The 14,943-nt window shown below is 42.1% G+C and overlaps 1 pseudogene across 1 annotated transcript; it reads right to left on the bottom strand.

Moving 5' to 3' along the window:
• Nucleotides 1-13,344: 13,344 nt before the first annotated feature.
• LOC309851087 (tetraspanin-5 pseudogene) lies at nucleotides 13,345-14,133 on the bottom strand (annotated as a pseudogene). The gene has a single exon. The product of its transcript is annotated as a tetraspanin-5 pseudogene (transcript).
• Nucleotides 14,134-14,943: the final 810 nt, after the last annotated feature.

The following is a 14,943-nucleotide window of genomic DNA, read 5'->3' as shown; positions in this document are numbered from 1 at the left end:
GGTGGTTAAATTTAGAAATCATAATAAAATAAAGATTACAATAAAAACACCAAAAAAATGCATAACAGTCACAAAGAATGTTTTCAATGAGCTTAATAGTAAATTTGGCATAGCCAAAAAGAGAATCCATGTATTGGAAGACAGGCATACAGAAGTCACCCAGGCAAGAATGCAGACTATGACTAAGAAGTCATTAGATGAATGAAATAAACACAATGAAGTGAGTGGGGAAGAAAAACCCAGCCTAAGTAACTGGAAAATAGTGTTTTGACTGGCTAACACAAAGCCTTAAGGCCAGAAGAACTAAGAGGATATTGCATTCTAGTTGGTAACCTTGTTTCACATGCACCTGTGGGACATATTTTCAAACTGCTTTATATGAGTACTAGGCTTGAACAAATGAATACATTTTAGTAACAAGAGTCAGAGATCTCGCTATTGGAGAAAGAAAGGGGCTATGTCCCAAGGTCACAGGAGCCACATTTAAAAAGAGCTCTCAGTGACCAATGCTGAAATAAAGCAACACAATAAATAGTAATAATATTATGTTATAAACTCCCAATATAATATATGTCCATGAATCTGAAGACTTCAGTTTTTAGCCCAACATATAAAATGATTGGAAATCATTACTCTTACTCTTACAATGAGAAAGCAAAACTATACAAGCTGTCTGAGACACACCAAATAAATGAGGTTGCAGGACAAACTGCATTCCCCAAAACTCCAGTCTGGTGTATCCAGAGAGATAATGCTCCTGAGACTGGCTTACCTGGAGCAAGAGCTGCCAGTCAAGGATCAGGTATGCAGTATGCATTAGGAATTACCAGACTGCAGAGAGACTATAGGCAGTGATAAGGTCCTCGAGGATGCAGTTAGAAGCCCCCCCCCATACCTTCCCAGGCTTTTCCACCAGGAAACCCATCAGATTTTCACTGGGATATCAGAGAAAGCTCCTAGGAGCTTGTCTTTGTTCTGCCACAGTTCTTCTCATCTATTGTATTCCATTCCATTCCATTCCGTTTTCCTGGTCCTGACAGGCAAAGAGGGTAGTAGGTGTTGCAAAACTCTTACAAACCCTTCCTCTCTAATAAGGGCCTAATCTCCAGGATGGAGGACATCACAAGAGTGTGAATCAGAAATATACCCATTTTGGGGAAAGGAAATTCACTCCACCCTAGACCAGTCATACCTTCCCATGTCACCTAAGGCGGGGTCCACAAAGAAAAGGACATGAGCAAATATACTAGAAATACTACAGCTGGAGAGGAGACTAGCAGATAGGAGTGAACAAAGCTCTGCTCCTGGAGGAGAAGCAGAAATACCTCATAGGCCAAATCCCCAAGACAGGCACATTAAACGATGGACACTTAATCAGAAGATTAGAGCACATCCCTTTTTTTCTCTATCACAATACTAACAAACCTCCAGAAGTAATAAAGGTGGATTATAGAAAAAGGGCTGCAAGACACACACACTCTCTAAAAACAGTACAAAAGGAAACTGAAAGCCGAGAGGGAAGAAAAACAAGATCACTAGAGTAATGCAAAACCTCTGGTGCTTACCATGAAAATAAACATGCGATGTACCCAAACTCCTGGACAGATTAACATAAGTCCTCATACTAATGACCTATTGACCTCAGTTACTGTTACTTTGAACAATATGTCTGGTATCAACAAAATTCACAAGGTATTCTTAAAGAGACAAAAAAAAGTCTCTGAAGAGACAAAACAAGTATCAGAACCAGACTGAAATATAAAAAAGATGTCGAAATTATCTCAGGAGATTTTAAGTAACAATGACTAATATGGTCAAAACTGTCGAGGGAAAAGGAGATAACGTGTAAGACCAGATGGAATGTCAGCGGAAAGATGAGAACTATAAGAGAGGGAGAAAAGGACGTGCTAGATGTGAAAACCAGTACTGGAAATGAAGACAGCCTTTGATGGGACCCAGTAGTGCACTGGACCCGCTGAGGAAAGAATCACTAAGTTTGAATATAAATAAATAGAAACTTCTCATACTGCAATGCAAAGAGACAAAAAGAAGGGAAAAAAGATAGGATGGGATGAAACAGAATGGAATAAAGAAGAATCTCCCAGCACTGTGGAACAGTATCAAAAGTTGTGATATACCTATAATTAGGAATATCAGAGAAAAAAAGAATGGAACAGAAAAATATTTGCAGGAATAACAATGGCTGAGAGCTTTCCAAATTAATGATAGATACCAAAGCATAGAAACAGAATTTTAGATAATAGAATACTCAAAATACGCACAAACACATCACAGAGTTAAACTGCAGGGAAAGGAAGATAGAGAAAATACTGATGGAATTCAGGTTTTTAGGGAACACTTTCCATACAAAAGAGCAAGATAAAAATTACATCAGTCTTCTCATTAAAAAAAAAAAAAAAAAAAAAAAAGCAAACCAGAGTGTAATGAGATCTTTAAAATGCTTGGGGGCTTGGGGGATGGAAAAAACTCTGCATCCATGAATTCTATGTCCTTTGAGATTATCCTTCCAAAGTAAAAAAGAAACAGTTTCTCAGATAAACGAAAACTGGGAGAATTCCCAGACAGCAGACTTGCCCTGCAAAAAATGTGAAAAGATTTTCGGCTGGGAGCTGCCCGCTGGCTTGTGGTGCAGCGGACCGCGTGTTCGAGAGCGCGCCGCGGCTCAGCTCGTTCCCGGGGTCCCCGCCAGCAAACCCGGGGCTTGCGGGACCGCGCCGTGACCTCCACGGACGTGACCAACCGCGCGGGACGAGAGCCACCATCGGCGAGGAGCAGTCCCCGCGGGCGCGGGCGCTCGGTCTGTGGCTGAGCCGCGCTGTCCCCGAGAGAGCCCCGGTCCACCGGCTCAGGCGCGTCCTCCTTCCCCAGCGCGTCTCCGCAGCCCCGTTCGCTCAGGGTCAGACCCGCAGGCCTCGGGCCAGCCAAGCCAGGCGGCTCCTCCCGTGACAGCGCCGGGCGCGCCCACGGCGAAGCAACGGAGCCCCTTGGCTGGAGACCAGCGCGTCGGCCGGCTGAAGCCCCGGCCGGCTGGGGCCCCAGCCGCCAAGGAGCCAGGCCGCGCGGCGGGCGGTGCGAAGGTCATTGCGGTCACGCCCTGACCCGGAGCCGCGCGAGCTGCGGGCGGGCTGGGGATGGCGGATCCCATGGTCTGCGGTCCTTGGAGCCGGCGGCTGACACTCTGCTAGCCCAGCCGCGGCTGCTCGGGGGCGTCTTGTGCTCCTCGCGGCCGCTCGGCCATTCGGGACGCGGTGGGTCACCGCGCCACCCCAAGGCGGAGCCACTGGAACACCGCGGGGCTGTGAGGCCCGGGGCACCTGGACCTGCGGACTCGGACGGCCAGCGGCTGGCCTCATGCTGACCACACCCCAGCGCCCAGCTCCTGCGCTGTGCTTCCTTTGCCTCCGTGCTCTCCTGCGACGGGAGGACACTGACCGGGCTCCGTCCATCTCCGCAGTCCAGGCCGCGACACTGGTGTCCTTGTCACAGCAGCTTCTTGGGTCTCCTTTACCCACAGCATAGGACGCTTTCCACCTCCCTCCTCCCTCCTTCTGTTTCTCTTTACTCGTTCTTCTTTCTCTCTCGCTCTCTCTCTCTCTCCCCCTTTCTCTCCTTCTGTCTGTCCGTATACCCAGCCCAGCTGTATGCACAGTTGGTATGTAGTGACAGCCAAGAAGTTCAGAGCCGGAGACAAACACCAGCGCTGTTGCCCAGAGAGCATGCACCCTGCGGCCTTCTCTGCTACTCTGAAAACAAAACAAAACACCCCCCAAAACCCCAAACACCCCCTAATTAAAACTGTCCAGAAAGAAACAACAGGCCCCAAAGGGAGTCCCTTGTGTTAAGTCCCGCATCTGCAGACAAGACTTAACACCCAACCGACTTGCGGCTTCAGCCCTCCCAGAATGTCCCATCTGGCATCGCCTTGTCCGCCCTAGTGAGGCAACTGGCCTGATAGACCTTCTGTCCCTGTAGGAAGGCGACCTTGCCTGAAATCAATCCACTCTTTGCTACAAATGCTGTTCTCCTGCCTCTTCACACCTCTGAGAGATGTTCATTGTGTACCACTCCTTGGGGCTCCTTCCCGTTTGCTAGAAGGGGTGCTGCCCAAGGCATGAATTGTTGAATAAAGCCAATAAGATGTAACAGATCTATTCCGTTAATTTTGTTTCTTAACAAATCCAGAAAGCAACTACTCAAGGATTCCGAGAGTTCATTAAAGTTCTATTACGAAGGGAAGTCAGAGTTCAAGAAGCTGCACTGGCTAAGTTTCCTTTTTTATGTTCCATCTTCGACGTGAAGACCACCCTAGTCCAGAACAACATGCAGACACAGAGAGCAGAGTCTTGAGATTTACCGTCTATCAGTCTGAGGGCCAGGAATGGGGTCCTGGGGAGACAGTATGGGAGGGAATCAGTTGTTTTCTTGATTTCCCTTTTCTGTCCTTTTTTGGCTGCCTCTTTTCTCTCCTGACCATGACCTATGGCAGCTCAAATCCCAGGCTCTTTGCAGCAGTGACAACAGGAGAACCCAAAACCCTATGAGAAAACTTGTCTTTCTGGCCAGACTCATTAAACTGGATAGGAGTCCAGTAGTCTAAGTCCAGTAGTTTAAGAATTATTGTTTCTTTTCTTGTCTCTTCTGCACCAAGCAGCTTTACATAGGCACCTCCCACCCCAAGGGGAGACCCCAAGGGCTGTGAGAGCTGGGAGCATTGGCAGAGGACACACCTTGACAAGGGAATTTATCAAGTCCACGTCTGAACAGACACAAATCCTAGGGTGGCCTCCACAGTACATCTGTGCAGAAAAGACCTGCCCACTGCAGTGGAGCACTGAACTTCGAGCACTAAACCAGGACAGAGACCACAGATCACTTCCTGGACAAACCCCTGAGACACCAGTGCATGGGCCATGTCCACTCAGCTCAGCAAGATCGTCAGGTGGTGAGACTGGAATTCTGCCCGTGAAACTGAGCCTGTCCCAGCCAAACAGGGCTGATTGCCTGTAAAAACAAAACCCACAAAATTTAATATTTTTCCAGAGCATTTCAACAGGAGACAGAAGATTTTTAATTTATTTGACAGAGAGAGACTAAGCAGAGAGACAGGCAGAGAGAGAGGTGGAAGCAGGCTCCCTGCTGAGCAGAGAGCCCGATTATTCAGGGCTCAGTCCAGAACTCTGGGATCATGACCTGAGCCAAAGGCAGAGGCTTTAACCCACTGAGCCATTCAGACACCCCTAGACCTTTTCTAATGTATATTTTCAGTGCTACAAATTTTCCTCTTAGCACTGCTTTATCTGTAACCCACAAAATTTGATTTGTTGTATTTCCATTTAACTCAAGGCACTTTTTAAAATTTTCTTTAAAATTTGATTCATGGATTATTTAAAAAGGTGTGATTTAGTTTTCAAGTGTTTCAAGTTTTCTTATTATTTTTCTCTTATTTATTTCTAGTTTGATTCCATTGTGGTCAGCACACTCTGTAGGATTTCAAGTCTTCATTTTTTTTTTTTTTAAAGATTGATTTATTTACTTGTTGGAGAGAGAGAAAAAGTGAAAGAGCATGAGCATGGGGAGCAGCAGGCAGAGGGAGGCAGAGGTAGAAGCAGGCTCCTTACTGAGCAAGGAACCTGATTTGGGACTCAATCCTAGGACCTTGGGATCATGACCTGAGCTGAAGGCAGATGCTTAACTGACCGAGCCACCCAGGATTCCCTCAAGTTTTATAATTTGTTGAAATATCATGGCCTAAGATAATGATATATTTGGTATTTATTCCATGAGAATTTGAAAGAACATGTTTTCTACTATTATCAGGTAGAATGTTCTATAAATGCCAATTAGATCTTATTGACAAATGGTATTATTAAACTCTTCTAAATAATTGTTAATTTTATTTCTAGTTGTAGTTGAAAAAGGGGTCTTGAGGTCTCCAATTATAATTGTGAACATGTTCATTTCTTCCTTTCAGTTCTCTCAGGATTTGGTATATACATTTTGCAGCTCAGCACCAGTTTGGTGCTCAAAGAATTATGATGACTGTATTTTATTGCTGTGGTAGATTGGACTTTTTACCATTATATAATGTCCCTGTCTGTCTCATAATTTTCTTTGCTCTGAAGTCTATTTTATCTGATAGTAGTATAGCCGGTTTTGCTTTCTTTTAATAAGTGTTTTCACCAAATATCTTTCTTCCATTGTAATTTTAAGCAGCATATACTGTTTTATTTGTGGTGGCATTCGGGGCAGGGGAGGTTCTTTGTTACTGCTAGGCATGGTGGTCTTCTTGTGGGCTCCATTGACATTACGGTGAACTCAACCTCATTACAACCTCATAATGGTAAATTTTTTGACTCTCCCCTAGGTCTCCTTTGACAGTATTGTAGTGGAGAGAGGGCAAGATGTCCTCTTTGTTATCATCCAGTGGGGGTAAAACTTCCACTCCCCTGTTTGACATTCCAGTGACATGTTTAGTTGCCATAACAGCCTTGCAGGTAGAGAAGTCTAAATTCCCCACTTAGCATTTGCTGGTGTGGTTCAAGTGGGGCCACAGTTTTTCTGTGGTGTTTCCCTGGAGTAAAGCGGCTATTATTTAAAAGTTCTGCCTTGTGAGGCTGCACCTTTGAATAGAGAAAACAGGCTTTAATTGTGAATTTTTTGCCTGTGCTGCATTATACTTCCTTGTTGCCCATTTCTTCAGCTTCAAGTCTAGGATATACGAGACCAAAAGAAAACCCAGACTACTAAACACTGTTGATGGTCAGCTTCTGAGGTCCCTGAACAATCTATTTCCTTCTCTCCAACTTTTAGAGTCCTCTTATCTTTATTTTATATAGAATGCCCAGGCTTTCAGTTGTACTCGGTGGGGAAAAATAGATAGAAGTATGTCTATTCCATCAACAAAGAAGTAGAGGTCTCCAGGGAAAAGTTTAAAGTCTACAGGCCTAAAAACACAAGTTGTTGGATTTTCAGATAAACTTACCAATAGAAGCTAGACTTTGATGTCTTTTGAATCCCAGTCAATTATTTGCCAGGTCTTAGATAGTAAAGATTGTCTTTGGTAGATATTTGAGAAGGCCCTTATAATATCTAAATTCTTTGTTTCATCAAATAATCCCAAATTGCAATGGTTTACAGTAGCAATCTTCTATCTCCCTTACAAAACAGTCTTCAGGTGAGTTATAGTTCAACTTCAGGCTGTGTCAGACTCAGGTGTTCTGATTTAGGGCTATGGTCTGCTCCTCATGTTTTCTCATTCTCTCTAAAGGAGAAGTTCTCTCTAAAGAGAATCTTAAATAAGAGAACTCTCTTTAGAGAGAATTTCTCTTAATTCTCTCTAAAGAGAATTCTCTAAAGAGAAATTGTCTCATTTCTCTCTAAAGGAGAAATTCTCTGAATATATGCTGTTTCATGGGAAGGGCTGAAATAAGAAACTGACCAATATATGCAATGACTATTAAAGCTTCCACACAGAACTGATATATTTTTGCTTTTATTCCTATTTCATTGGCTAAATCAAGTAACATGACCAATCCTAAAATCAATTATGTATAGAAGTATAATACTTTTATACAAGGCAGACAAGTTACATGGCAAAGGGCACTGATATATAATCTTTCAAAGGAGGGAGTGCATAAATATGAATTTTTTACTATCATAATCTGAGAATTCTCAGGCTCTAGGTTAATTGGGATAAAACATGATTTGATTTGACATATATTTTGAAATAGAGAATTGTCAAAATATATTTTCTTCTTTTTAAGATTTTATTTATTTATTTAAGAGAGAACACAAGCAGTGGGAGGGGCAGAGGGAGAGGGCAGACTCTTCTCAGAGCAGAAAGCCCAATGCTGGGTTCCATCTTAGGATCTCCATCCCAGGATCCTGAGGTCAATGACCCAAGCAAAATGGCAGATACTTAAGTAACTGAGCCACCCAGGTGTCCCTCAATATATATTTTCTATTAAAGATGCAAACCTTGGGGTGACTTGATTTCAGCTTAGATCATGATCTCAGGGTTGTGAGATCAAGGCCTGCATCGAGCCCTACTCTCAGTGGTGAGTCAGCTTCTCTCCCTCTCTCTCCCCACCATGTTTTATCCCAATCTCTCTCTCTCTCTCAAATAAATAAATAAATCTTTTAAAAAGTAAATAGAGATGTAAACCTCATCCTGGGGGGAAAAAGCAGCTCCATAATATGTTGCAAAGTTTTTTTTTCTTTTGCATATGTTTTAAAAGATAAGAATAACTAGTTATTTACTTAAAGTGATGTGTCAAGTAGGGTACCTGAAATGCATGTTAGGTTTCAACTTAATTTTTAAAATAAATATCATAAAAATTATCTCCAGGTCAATACTTTTCAGACTAATTATGTTTTAGTTTGCATTCCAAAATCTCCATTAGAATAGGTGCATCACAAGGCACCTGAATAGCTCAGTGCTTTAAAGCCTCTGCCTTTGGCTCAGGTCTTGATCCCCGGGTCTTGGGATCCAGTCCCACGTTAGGCTGTCTGCTCAGCAGGAAGCCTGCTTCCTGCTCTCTATCTGCCTGCCTCTCTGCCTACTTGTGATCTCTGTCTGTCAAATAAATAAATAAAATCTTTAAAAAAGAGAATATAGGTGTATCTACAGAGATAGAGATATCTCTATTGTCTCATGAAATCCTATGTTAAGGCCAGATATGGAATAATTCATAAAATGATAGCAAGAGAGTAAAAAGATTTTTAGGCAGCTGGAGTGAGAAGAAAAATATAAAGAAGATCTTCTGTCCTGGGGACTATTTTAAGTCAAGAGTCTGGGGCAAAATTTTATGTAGCTGCTTCTTTCTAAATGAAATAAATAATTCTTAGCCCCATAAATTCAATAGTGAGCTCAAAGGAGTTCCACATAAAGGATTCCATCATAAAGGAAGCAGTACAGTATAGTGAGATATAAATTAGTTTGTGCTGCTTACCTTTGTTTAGTTACATATCTTGTCATTTGTTGATAACTACACAGGGATTATACTAGCTACCTAGCCTGATACACAACCAACTCAAATAGAACAAAAACTACTTAATATATCTTTGTTCAAGGCCCAGTATAGAGTAACTGAAAGGAAATGAGGTGGTAATTTGATCCTATCCTTCCTTATAAAAGACTTTTATCTTCAACATATTGTTGGGAAAAGTACAGTGTTGGTGGGACACTGACTGTTCCTTATTTTCTAATTCCTGTGATTGTGAGACACAACATATATTGAGTTGAAAGTTGCCTTTTTCTGTTGTCTATTACTATTATTGTTGTTATTCTTTTCATTCTAATGAATTCAATAAAAAGTACCTAGTAAGTGGTAACCATATATTGGCACACAGTAAACACTAAAAAGAGTTAACTAATTGATATATGGTCTCATGAATCCAATAGAAGAGGTGAGACAGATGACCAAACAGATAAAATATAAGACAGTATATCATGTCTACCCTGGAAATATGCAAAATGTTAATGGGACTCCAAGCAGTAGAGATTCTATGTTATTGGGGGAGGGGAACATATGAGAAAGAAGAATGAAATCTACTTTCAAGGTGGATTTGACACAGGCTTCAACATTTAGGTAGAATTCTAGCAGGTAAATGTGGGACATAAGTAAGAAAAAGATAGGATGCAGTTCCAATAGGAGAAGGAGGCGGTAAGACTGAAAAGGCAGACAAGAAGCCTGTATTAGTTGGTTTGGGCTGCCATAACAAAATACCACAGATGGAGCGACTTAAACAAGCACTTATTTTTTAACAGTTCTAGACTCTAGAAATCCAAGATCAAGGTCACCATTAGGGTTGGTTTCCAGTGAGACCTCTCTTCCTGGTTTGTTGATGCTCACCTCCCTGCTGTGTCCTCGTGCACATGTGGAGAGGGAGAAAGCTTTGGTGGTTCTATCTCTTCTTATAAGGGTACTTGCCCTATAGTATTCAGGCCCCAACCTTATAATACCATTTAACCTCAATTACCTCCTTTAAGGCTTTATTTCTAAATACAGTCACATGGGCTTAGGGCTTCAGCATAGGGATTTTGAAGGTAGACAGTTCAGTCCATAACAGTTCCCAAAGTGGATAATTTTCAATGTAGACTGCAAATTAGGACTTAATTCACTTAGAATTAGGGAGCCATTGACACAAAAACCTGGGTTAGAACTGTGACATGTCAAGCTTTGTATACCTTCTTAATTGCTTTCCTCTAGGTCTGGGGCTAAACATGACATAGCCTGTTGTTAAATTCACAAGTACTGATCATACAAATATCCTTAGAGTTTCATTTGATACTAAGGAGTAAATGAATCCTAAGGAAATCTTCACTGTACTTATAAAATATTAACATAAATAAACCAAAATTCCTTAAACTCAGCCACTCTTTTCAGTTAAATCATTCAGTACTGCTAGATTTTTCTGAGTATAAATCTGAACTGTAGCTCTACATGTCTGTACAGAATCAGCCTCTCTAAAATACTTGATGCCAAATAATCCATGTGAAGTAGAGAGATGTTTTGTTTTATAATTACTATGAAAATGTGGGTATCAAAAAAAATTAGAGTTTCTGTCTTCGCTGGCAGAATATAATTTTAGTTGTTTCTTTTATTGCTTTATGAATTATTAAAAGCTTTTGTCATTTCATTCATGTTTAGCTAAAAAAATTAGGCATGATTTATGGAGGCTTAAAATAAGGCAATAGGAAGTAGAAAACTAAAAGCACAATCTCATTAATTTACAACTTAAAAATTCTTCCACCAAAAGGGGAAATATTTTGGGATTTCTTTCTCATAATTTTCAATATTGTCTACAGAATCTGAACTCATCACATAATTAAATATTCTCTGGTTTTATTTTTGTTAACTCAGTGCTTATGCTTCTTAACTCTTTTTAATTGGGTATGTTTTCCTGTCTGTTAGAACAGACAAGTTATTAAAACAGGTTTTAGTCTGTTTTATTACAATTTATTAAAGAAGATGCCAAAGTAATTCATACTAGCCATAAGTTAAGAAAAAAAAACTAAAAAGAATGTCTCTTGAGATTGTAATTTCATACTAAATGTTGAGATGTATTAAAAGTTATTTTGTCATGTGTGATAAGAACATATCAGATTTCTGTGTAAAACATGGCAGTGCAAGAGTCATTTGACTCTCAGGTAAGGGAACAACATAATGCTTGCTAACCTTGGTTTATCACTTTTGGTTGACTTTCAAGTCAATATCACATTTAGTAGAAAGGACATCTCATTTGAATAAAAATGTGAAAATTTTCACAGGGGGTGTGAAAATATATAGTTGTAGCATCTTTTTTTTTTTTTAAGAAGAACCAGTTTATTCATGACAGCCTTAATTACAACCACTCTCAAGTATAAAAAAAATAAAGGGTAATTAATTAAAATTTAGAACTTACTTGGACTTGCTGATTAGCCTTTCACTGGATATGCCAAAGGGAGGGCATATTGCCTGATTCTGAATCAACTGGTCAGATGGAGTTCACTGGAGAATGAGGTAATAAAAAGAGACAAGAGTGCCAACCGCAGGGCTCAAGTCTTCTCCAGGTTGTAATGACACTACAGAATGACAACTGCATGTGGGCAGAGATGATACGGAATTATCTTAAAGCCGGGATATGGAATGAACATCTCCAACTGTACAGAGACACAGAAACACACAAGCAGTCATACACACACCCACACTCCAAAGACAGTTTTCAAAGAATCTTTGTCCTTCCTCTGAGCAGATTAACACATTCATCAGCCACCATGATGCAACATAGAGCAGAAACAGAAAACCTTGCTAAGTTTCCATAAAGTCTGCTCACTGGATGCCCAGTTTTGTGTTGGCAAGTGGGTCATCACTGCAAAATACACCTGTGGTTTTCCCAGCATTCCACAGGCTATGATCTGCTCCCCAGAAGAGGGACCTCCTGGCAGAAACTAGCTGGGTTCAAATCAGAGGGCAAAATTCATCCCTCCCCAGGCTCGTGGGGACAGGTGAGTGGCAGCACCTGAAAGTGGTTTCCCACTTTGGGTCACAGAACACTTGTCTCATCAATGCACTGCCTTCTAAAGTATTTGTGCTTTGTTACCATCCTGATGGTTAGTCTGCACTATGAGAACAGAAAGAGCTCTGGCCATGCAGTCTTTCTTTTAATAAAAGCAAACTGAAACCAGAATAAGAACAACAACAAAAAAATTAGGATATTTCTGATTGTGTCAACACTGTTTCAGAATTAGGTGCGATTCCATTCAAAGAGAAGGGGGGAGGGGCTGCAGACAGGGCCCTGAAGACTGATAGGGCAAAGGGATCATGGAGTCCATTGAAACACTTGCAATAGCCCAGCCAGCGGGACCCTCCCTGGCCACGGAGGACATACCACACCACTCAGGGTGGTGAACTTATGAAATAAATGCTGACCAAATAACATTTATAAATGTTTGTAGGAAAGATGGCAGGAAAAGGAGCTGGTAGAGTCAGATTCACAGATCATGTAGGGAGAGTACACCAAAGAAATTAATAATTGAGCTGAGTAAGAAAATGCTTTAAGAGAAACTGTATTCTAGCTTCCACTTTTGGGAGACAAAAACAAAAACACACGAAAAAGGCAGAACAAAACCCAGAATATTACAGTTTCCAAAGAACCCAAGAACTAATTTGGTGGGCTGGAGTGAGGGGTATTAGTTAATGCCTCTCCATTAACCTCATTTTTTCCTTGAATTTCATGGAAAGTACAGCTCAGACCTACTGACAACAACAATCTGTCCTGTTAAAATTCAGCATCATTAAGTGTTTCAAAGCCCTTACTCCATACACATGAAACACACAAGTCCCCTTAAAAGAGACACTCCAGGAGGGACCAGGCGTGCCCACCCACCTGACTTGTTGAATGTGATCACAACATCAGAACCAAAGACAAGCTGTTTTCTTCTTGGGATGATAGTTTTTGGGATGCCAAAAAAACAAAACAAACAAACTGAAAAAAAAAAAAACCCTGAAAAACAAAACAAAACAAAACAACAAACCAAAACAAAAAACCCACAGCCCTCCCAAGTTAGGGGTTGAGTTTAAGATAAGATGCACTTCTTTAGGCCATGGGCCAGAAAGTCCCTTCCAGGTCTGATGAAGAGCAAAAACTGCCTGTCCCAGCTCTCTGATCACTGAAGGAATGAACAAGGCTATGTGCTCCACAAATTCAAGTGCAGCTGGGTCCCTCACCCTCCATTTTTTTCTTTTTTGGTAAGTATCCAACCATCCCAACCATCTATAAATTCATGGATACAGCAGAGATGCATGGTACAATGACTTTCATACTGGTTGTCTTTTTAATTTCATCAGTGAGAAGCATTTCCCAGTTGTACCGGCCCAAATCCAAGTTCTCGGCAGTTCCATCCTGTGGGATTGCAGCGTGGATGTGGCTGGGCATGCTGGAGGGTCAGGAAGGCTGGGTCCATCCAGTGTCATACAGCAGTGAGGCAGGGCTCTACCAGCTGGCCCTGACAGCTTGGATATTGCTAACCAAATTCTGAGCCAGGCAGATCCCCAAAATCTGTAGCAATGCAATGCCTATGAAAATACCAGCCACCATGGTTAAATTGTCCTGCAACCACTTCTCAAACTGGAGCACACAGCCTTTCGTGTAGATTACAATCTGCTGGTCAACTTCTGGTTTTTGCCTGGCATCATAGCCACACTGAGTGTTGATGACATCTTCTGCGGGGTCTTTGGTGCAGCTGGAGAATGGCACGCTGCTTTGCTCTGGACTTGTGTGGGAATCTGTGCAATTGAAGCAAATATTTAGGTTCCAATCATCAGCTCCAAAAGCCCCACAGCACTGCCAGAACTTCAACAGGAAAGTGTTTTCCCTTATCGCTCCAATGCACCCTGCGAATCCCAAAATGAACATCATTCCTCCCACCAGGAGGAAGAGCCAGATTGGGTCAAAGCCTCCGAGATCAGTGGTGGAAGAGATATTAGACAGAACTCCTTTTTCATTCCATGCCTACAGTCCAATTCCAAGAAATGCTATTCCCAAGAACCAAAATATGACACTGAAGCCAAATATGAAGTATTTGATGGAACAACTAACTTCAAGACAGTTGTAGCGCTTCCCGGACATCCATCCTCTGGGTTTATGAAGACACTTGCCCTGGCAGCCTGAGTTTGGAGCTCAGGAGCACCCTTGCTCAGAGTAGCCCGGAGGGAGGCAGGGGATCTGGGATGTAGCTCTGGGCAGGACCACAGCGGCCAGAGCTGAGAGCCACGCGGGGACCCACCGGTTGAGAGCAGCTCCCCCACCTTAGGCGTCGAGGCCGCCTAAGCCAGGATGGCCGTGAGCTGGCAGAGAAGCCGAGCGCAGCAAGCCCCCAGCCTCGCCGAAGGTGGCTCTGAGCCCAAGGCGAGAGCCCATGTCCGCCAGTCCGGAGATAGGTCCCTCGGTTAGCCTCTGAGCTTCGGGCAAACGCGGCTGCAACAGATTCTGCTGAAGACGCTATTCCCTCGCCCACCTGCTGGCTCACGTGCCTATAGTAAAACAATTGGTGAGAAGGCATGTATTAAAAATTTAGGGAAGGTTATATATTTTTAAAGCTAAGCCATCTCTTTATGTCCTGCTTTTCTACCTTTAATTTGCTTACATAGCAAGGAAAAGCTGCTGCTGATTCTTTATTAGGTAGAACAGAACCTCTTATATGGGAATATAAGTTTGCCCAGACTGAACTCTATTGAAAGAGTGATGAGAATTTGCCTAGAGTCCAGAGAAGTAACTTGATTTTTGTTTTGTTTTGTTTTGTGTTCTAGCCTTAATGTGGAGAGTAGGGGGAGGTGATTCATAGGGAGAAGAGGGAAGTCACAGAAACTGAATCGGGAAATACTGATGAACCAGCCAGTTGAAGACAAAGTAGAAGGGATCAGGCACTGTTTTGCCATT

Source organism: Mustela nivalis (genome assembly GCF_964662115.1).
Source record: "Mustela nivalis genome assembly, chromosome: 17".
Lineage (NCBI taxonomy): Eukaryota > Metazoa > Chordata > Mammalia > Carnivora > Mustelidae > Mustela > Mustela nivalis.
The sequence above is the reverse complement of the archived record's forward strand: the minus strand, read 5'-3'. Positions and strand labels throughout refer to the sequence as shown.